Source organism: Hevea brasiliensis, chromosome 4, assembly GCF_030052815.1.
Source record: "Hevea brasiliensis isolate MT/VB/25A 57/8 chromosome 4, ASM3005281v1, whole genome shotgun sequence".
NCBI classification, from domain to species: domain Eukaryota; kingdom Viridiplantae; phylum Streptophyta; class Magnoliopsida; order Malpighiales; family Euphorbiaceae; genus Hevea; species Hevea brasiliensis.
Genome location: NC_079496.1, coordinates 18,066,772 through 18,074,958, shown reverse-complemented (window position 1 = coordinate 18,074,958; position 8,187 = coordinate 18,066,772). Strand labels below are relative to the sequence as shown.

General features: G+C 34.5%; 1 non-coding gene across 1 annotated transcript; it reads right to left on the bottom strand.

The window, feature by feature from the left end:
* Positions 1 to 7,661: 7,661 nt before the first annotated feature.
* LOC131179719 (small nucleolar RNA R71) lies at positions 7,662 to 7,768 on the bottom strand. Its single transcript, XR_009148606.1, has one exon. It is a non-coding gene; the product is annotated as a small nucleolar RNA R71 (small nucleolar RNA).
* Positions 7,769 to 8,187: the final 419 nt, after the last annotated feature.

The following is an 8,187-nucleotide window of genomic DNA, read 5'->3' as shown; positions in this document are numbered from 1 at the left end:
TATGTTGGCAATACGGGAAGCAGGAAAATACTTCTCCAAAAATATCTGCTTCATCCCATTCCATGAGTTGACGGATCCAGAAGGAAGGTAATACAACCAATCCTTAGCTGTTCCTTCCAGCGAGAAAGGAAAAGCTCGAAGCTTGATTTGATCCTCTGAAACTCCTTGATGTTTCATGCTTGAACACACAACATGAAATTCTTTTAAATGCTTATGTAGATCCTCACCTGTAAGACCATGATACTTAGGCAACAAATGAATTAGTCCAGATTTCAACTCAAAAGCAACATTTAAAGCAGGGTATTGAATACACAAAGGCTGTTGGTTTAGATCAGGAGCAGCCAACTCTTTCAAGGTTCTAGCAGCCATAGTTTCGTTTTCAGAATTTGAATCCAAATCTGAATCCGAACTTAACTCCCTTGGAGATTGGACTCCTTCAGATGTACTCGGAATCTACTTAGCCTTCTTAGCCAATTTTCTCAACTGTTTAACTATTTTTTCTACTTCTGGATCAAAGATCAACTCACTAGATTGAGAAGTTTTTGTCATAAACAAGAAGAAATCAAAGTAAAAATAGAAAAATGCCTCAAAACCCTAGAAAACGATAGAATTTGGCCTCAAGAGGGTGGGGCCATTGAATCTTATGGATTGATTGGTCTTAATCAGAACGTCGTTTCCTTCAAAATAGGTATGAGCCGCCCTCTAAATTCAACCAAAATTCTTGATGAATAGTACCACCATATTTTTTTTTAAAACCTGAAAAGAGCAATAACTCACAAAAAAAATTAATAACAGAATATCCTAACACCAAAAACACAAAATCCAATAAATTTCAGTCTCCTGCAACGGCGCTAAAATTCTTGATAGTTGTCGAATCCACCAAAAATTAAATTAACTGAAATCACCAATTATGAAAAATTTTCTGCAGTAAGTGGTAAATCTAGGTCGAACCCTAGAAATTAAATTATTAAATTTCGTGCACTTGTGTAATGGAAAAAAGAAACAAATGTTGGGGGGCTAATTCACAATCCAAAGAAGAAATAAAAAATAAAAAATTAAGAACTAAAATTAAATATGAAATTCTCAAATTAAACAAACTTCAGTCCAAGGTAATTTGCATTTCAATGCATTGATTTGATCATAAACAAAAGATATACAATTATATCTTATTGAATACTTAACGTAGATTCACCAAACAGCGAGGTAAAATCCCTAACTTCTCTATACTCATCAATTTGAGCCCAGCACTATTTTTGACTCTAATTATTAACTAAATTGGTATTAAGTAATCCTCTTCAAATTAATAACTGCTTTAAGAAAAGGAAGTAGTTAAGCTGAACAATAATTTATTAAGCATAAATCATTTAATTCACCCCATTGTTTCCTTAGGTTATTATTGAAAACTGGGATCATAATCAATAAAACCTAATTACTACTCACGTTCAATCTTACACAATAATTACGGATTATGAAGATGAACTAGCAATTAATCACATCAAACAATTAACTAATAGGCCTTTTTAGCAAATCATTCAATAGATCAAAGACAATGAAATCAGAAAATAATAGATATTCAAAAGACATAAATTAAATTAAGAACCTGGTCTCACAAATCACGCAAAAGAACTTGAATCCCTTGAACTGAATTAAAAACTTAGCCACTCATGTTCATGGCTTACAGAAAATTAAAGAAGAAAATTGAAGAAATCTAGAATGTGAATGGAGAACGAAAGTCTGATCCCTATGTCGGCTGCTGCCTCTTCTATTTATAATAAATGGCCTAGGGTTAGGTTTTTAGAGTCCCTAAGGTGTTAAGAGTCTTTTTCTCTGTAAAAAACTACAATTGGAGCAAAATCAAGAAACTAATTGTCGATGGATACACGACCCGTGTATCACTACATAGCCCAGGGCCGTGTAACTTACTGGAGCTGAATAGGTATGTCTTGCATTGGCATGGAAGGTTACACGGGTCTCCAGGATTTACACGGGTCAAGTTACACGGCCCGTGTACTTTGTTTCTTTCTCGGCTCTCTGGATTTCTTCTAGTAGGATGTTACACAGGTCCGTGATTGTGCTTACACGACCTGTGTACTTTGTATCAATAACGCTTCTCAATCCTTCGACCTTTCCAAGCTTCCTTCCACATTTCTACACTCTGGGACTTACCAAAACTCTAAAAAAATACAGCAAGAGTCAAATTAATGTAAATGCTGAAAATTTTTCCATTTAACACAATTATTTCAACAACTCTCTATACATATACCTAATAGATAATTATACTTTAATCAACTGAATTAGGCATAAAGATACCCTAGAAACACTAATTGTGATGAGAGTAAAATTAATAAATTACGTACTTATCAAATCCCCCCACACTTATTCCATGCTTATCGTCAAGCATGACTTAAACTCTCAATCAACTCCACTTAGAAGTTTCTTAACTTCACCCTATCACAACATTCTCTAACAAAAGATTAAAAGTTTGAAAGAAGAGGCAGGTAAGGTAATAACTATCACAACAAATTCCATCAACACCATACCAATATATCAACAATTATTCAACACAAAACAAAAGGCTTGAAATCAATTAAGCGCACACAATTAAAGTTTCATAAAATTTTAAGTCAATACACACCAAAACACAAGGCTAATTTATCAAGACACAATAATTATAGCTCTTTACAAATCTTAGGGGAGATAGAAATGGGCTTTCTTTTTTTTTATTTGAAATTGGTACTTCTCTCTCATCACAGTTACTTTTTTTTTTTAACCGTTACCTTAAAAAAAGTACCTTGCTCATATCCTAGCTAGCTTTTGGCCTAAGAATCAACATGGGGTTCATGAAGACCCCTGGTTACTTTGTTTAACTAAATAGCAGAGCAATTTTCAAGTTTAGCCTTTTATTTCCCCTAATTTATGCATCTACATACTATAAAGTGCCCTGATAGATTAAATAAAGTTTTGAAATATGCATGACACTAGTTTAAAGCACATATAACTAATCATTTCACCATTAAATCAAGCCTAAATGATTTATGCAGGATAAAAAATTGCCCTATGGTATGGAAAAGAGGGAAAATTCATCATTAAAGTTATTATTACCTTTCCTAAAATCTCAAAAATTCAACCTAAAGTAGAAAATTCATTTCAAGGACAAAGCACCTCAAGTCGAATTTCATCTAATTCCTACAATTGTAATTTTCTTTTCACACCAGTAGTATCTAAATCCAAATTACAATGTCTAACAACCCAATAAGCCTTATGTTCTAACTCAACAGGAAGGTGGCACAACTTACCAAATACCAATCTGTAGGGGGACATACCTATGGGTGTCTTATAACAGTCTTGTAAGCCCACAAAGCATCATCAAGTCTAAGGCTCCAATTTTTTCTATTTGGCTTCACTATTTTTTCCAAAATAGACTTGATCTCTCTGTTAGACACCTCTGCTTGCCCACTTGTTTGAGGATGATAAGCTGTAGATACTCTATGGAAAACACCATATCTCCTCAATAATGCCTCAACAGTTATATTATAAAAATGTGTACCCCAATCACTGATCAAAGCTCTAGGAACTCCAAACATATTAAAAATGTTTGACTTGATAAAACCTACGACAGCTTTAGAATCATCAGTCCTGGTGGCTTTGGCGTCCACCCATTTCGAAACATAATCAACAACAAGTAATATATAAACAAAGCCAAAAGAAGAAGGAAATGGACCCATAAAATCAATACCCCATACATAAAAAATCTCACAAACAAGTATTGGATTTTGAATCATCTCCTTCCTACGGGTTAAACTTTCTGTTCTTTGACATTGTTCACAATTTTTGCAAATCAAATATGAATCGCAAAATATAGTGGGCCAGTAAAAACCACAGTCTAATATTTTTCTACCTATTCTCTTAGGTCCAAAATGACCTCCACATCCATAGGCATGACAAAAAGCAAGAATAAATTGAATCTCATTATTAGGAACACATCTCCTAATAATTTGATCTAAACAAAATTTCCACAAATACGGGTCATCCCCCACATAATACTTAGCCTCACTTTTCAATTTCTCTTTCTTAGTTCTACTCAAATCAAAAGACACAACCTTAGTAACCAAATAATTCACCAAATCAGCATCCCAAGGGATCATACCTTGCAATTTAAATAACTGCTCATCAGAAAAAAAATTCCTGCAAAGGAATTGGCTCTTCTTGTGTCACTAACCTGCTCAAATGGTCTGCTACTAGGTTCTCAGCTCCTTTCTTATCCTTGATTTGAAGATCAAATTCTTGCAGCAGAAGGATCCATCTAATCAACCTTGGTTTTGCTTCCTTCTTTGCCAAGAGATACTTCAATGCTGCATGATTAGAGAAGATAATTATTTTAGAACTAAGCAAATATGACCAAAATTTATCTAAAGTAAAAACTATAGCAAAAAACTCTTTTTCGGTCGTAGAATAATTGCGCTGAGCTGGATTGAGTATTCTAGATGCATAATAAATCACATGAAAGAGCTTCCCAACACGTTGCCCTAAAACTGCTCTCACTACATAATTACTGGTGTCACGCATAATTTCAAACGGTATTGTCCAATCAGGAGCCTGGATAATAGGGGGTGTTGTCAATGCAGATTTTAATTTGTCAAAAGCCTCCTTGCACTCTTTACTAAACTCAAAAGAAACATTTTTTTACAAGAGTCTAGACAAAGGCAATGCTATCTTAGAGAAATCCTTAATGAACCCGCGATAGAAACCTGCATGACCAAGAAAAGAGCGTACTTCCCTCACAGTTGTGGGGTAGGGTAAGTTCACAATTAAATCAATTTTAGATTTATCCACCTCAATACCCCTATTAGAGATAACATAGCCCCAAACAATCCCCTGTTCCACCATAAAATGACAGTTCTCATAATTTAAAACAAGATTTTTCTCAATGCATCTCTCATGAACAGAAGTCAAATGATGTAAATATGCATCAGATGAATCACCATACACAGTAAAATCATCCATGAACACCTCAATGCAACTATCAATGTAATATGAAAATATGCTTATCATGCATATCTGAAATGTGGTAGGCGCATTACAAAGCCCGAAGGGTATCCTTCTAAAAGCAAAAGTTCCAAAAGGGCAAGTGAAGGTAGTCTTCTCTTGATCCTCTAGTGCAATCACAATTTGATTATATCCAGAAAAGCCATCGAAAAAGCAAAAATAAGACTTACCTGCTAACCGCTCAAGCATCTGATCAATGAATGGCAGTGGGAAGTGGTCCTTGTTACACTCATTTCATATAGGCATTTTAGGGTAGTTTTGCATCCATTTTGCCCTTATATTTTAATATATTTTAAGTTTTTAGCTTTATTTTAGCTTATTTGTTAACTTTAGATACTTTATATTTGATTTTTGTAATTTTATTGTTTTTGATAGGATTTTATGGCAAATCGAAGATCAATGAGTGCATTAGGAAGTGATTTGAAGAAATTTGGAATTCTTTAAGCATGGACGAAAGTTGAAGAAATCAAGCCTTGAAAGAGCAAGTTAGCTGAAATTTGCTTGAGACTTTGCTTATGATGTTGCTTAGGGTATGTCATATAAGCTTAACTTTAAGCCTGTTCAAGCTGAAAGTCAAGCACAGCTTAAATCCTACACATTCAAGCTTTTACTCCACAACCTGCCGAGAATTGCTTAAGATCCTACTTAGGGTAAAGCGGCAGTGCTTAAGGTGCAGCACAAGTCAAGCTGGAAGTCAAGCATGAGCAGAAAAGCCCATTTTACTCCAAGTCTGCCGAGATTTGCTGAGGGTCTGCTTAACCTTAAGCAGACAATGCAACCAGAGGCTGAGATTTGCTAAGAAGCTGCTTAGGGTTAAGCTGTACCCTAAGCAGACTGCCAGAACGTGAATAATGCTGCTGACTTGGATAATTTTATACCTCATTTCCTATCCATTCCTTGGCTCTAATTTACTTTTAGGGCAACTTTTTGGGATCATATAAATTCATCATTTCCTAGTTTTTGCCATAAGAGGAAACGAAAAGAAATAAAAGAAAAGAAAAAGAGATAAATAGAGAGAGAGGAGGACGCCATTTTTCTGAGGAGGAGCTGCTGCAACCACCTTTTAGAGCTCCAGAAATCAGAGTTTTGGATTCTTCTACCTTTTCTATTTTAGTCCTCTTATTATGTTTTTCTTTACTTTTCCATCAATCTTTCTTGTAAATACCATTATGAGTGAGTAAACTCTTTAGATTTTAGAGTTGGGAAATATGTTTTAGATTAATTTGTGGACTTGGACTGGGTATTTCCTTATTTTACATAAACACGAGTTTTGATTCCTTCCTTGTGTGCTTGATTTACTTACCTAATGTTGGTATCCATTGGGTATTGTATTAATCCTTGATTGAAGGACCGAAAGGTGAAGGTTATTGATAGATAATCAAGGATTGAAACTTAAAATCACCTAGATTTAGAAATAAACTAGGATTTTAAGAGGAATTAATAATTGGTTATAAAACTTAATGGGTTTTAAAGTAATCAAATATCATACGAAAGTAGGTTTGATTATTTTAGAATACACATTGGTTTGCTTGAAAAAGATATTAAAAGAATTTAGAATCAATTTCCTTCAAACTTTATTTTTCCCTTAAAATTGGAATGCCCAAGAAAAATCCCAATTAATTTATGCATAAACCCCCAACTCTGGAATCACTTTAAATATAATTAGACTTAGATTCAAATTATCCATTATTAATTTAGCTTAATTGCAAACTAGATTTAGAATTTATTTATTTGCTCTTTACCCATTCCAATTAGATTAATCAATTTCCCTTGCTCATTTACATTTACCATTTATTCATTAATCATTAGCCCAAATAATCGCTTCAATCATAATTTGGTACTCAAACGGCAAATCCTCGTGGGAATAATACTTGACTCATCACTCTATTACTTGAGACGACCCGTATACTTGCGGATACGCCCAATAAGTTTTTGGCGCCATTGCCGGGGAATTTGATTTTTGTTTGATATTGAACGATTGTTTGTTTGATTAATTTGGCATTTTATTTTATTTTATTTTTACCATTTTACTTTGAGAATTTGTTTATTTTATTTTTCAGGCGCTTTATTTTATGAGAAGGACAAAAAGTGAAGAAATCAATTTATTCTTTAACCCAGAAATAGAAAAAACAGTAAGAGCTTTAAGAGCAAAATCTAAGAGGAGAAAAACTGAATTTAAAGCTCAACAATAATAAGAAAGAGCACAAGAGCAAGAGCAATTACAAGAAGAAATGGCCAACAACAATAACAACCGCTCTGTGAAGGATCACGCCTCTCCTAACATTGGGGATTTCATGCCAAGTATCACAAGACCAAGAGTAGAAGCTAATAATTTTGAACTGAAGGCTGCACTCTGTCAGATGGTACAACAATCACAATTTGGGGGAAGTCCAAGTGAAAGTCCACATATGCATCTAGCACACTTTCTTGAGATCAGTGATATGTTGAAGATAAATGGAGTTTTTGATGATGCAATTCGACTTAGATTATTTCCTTTTTCTTTGAAGGACCGAGCTAGAGAGTGGTTACATTCTTTGCCACCGGGTTCTATCACAACATGGGATGAACTTTCTCAAGCATTTTTAGCTCAATATTTTCCACCAAGTAAGACAACTAAGCTAAGAAATGAGCTGACTTCTTTTAAACCTAGAGATGATGAGAGCTTGTATGAGGCATGGGAGAGGTATAAGGATTTGCAAAGGAGATGTCCTCATCATGGGATTCCTAAGTGGATGCTTGGTCAACACTTTTACAATGGAGTTTCACCAGCTATTAGAAGTACAATTGATGCATCTTCTAGAGGTGATCTTATGGAGAAATCTGAAGATGAAGCTTTTTCTGCTCTAGATAAAATTGCTTATAACAACTACCAATGGAGTTGTGAGAGGAATGAGATTAAGAAACCAGCTGGTATGTTTGAGCTTGATGCCATGAATATGATTAATGCTAAGTTTGATGCTTTGACAAGGAAAATGGACAAGCTAAGCATGAAAGTAGATTCTTTAGCTGGAGGTTCTAGTAATTCAGTAGAAGTTAGAGCTACAAATGTCAATTGTGCAGTAGATTTTTTTGCACTTAGTCAAGATTTTTCAAGTGAGCAAGTGGATTATGTGGGGAACTACAATCAAAGACCAGGTGGTA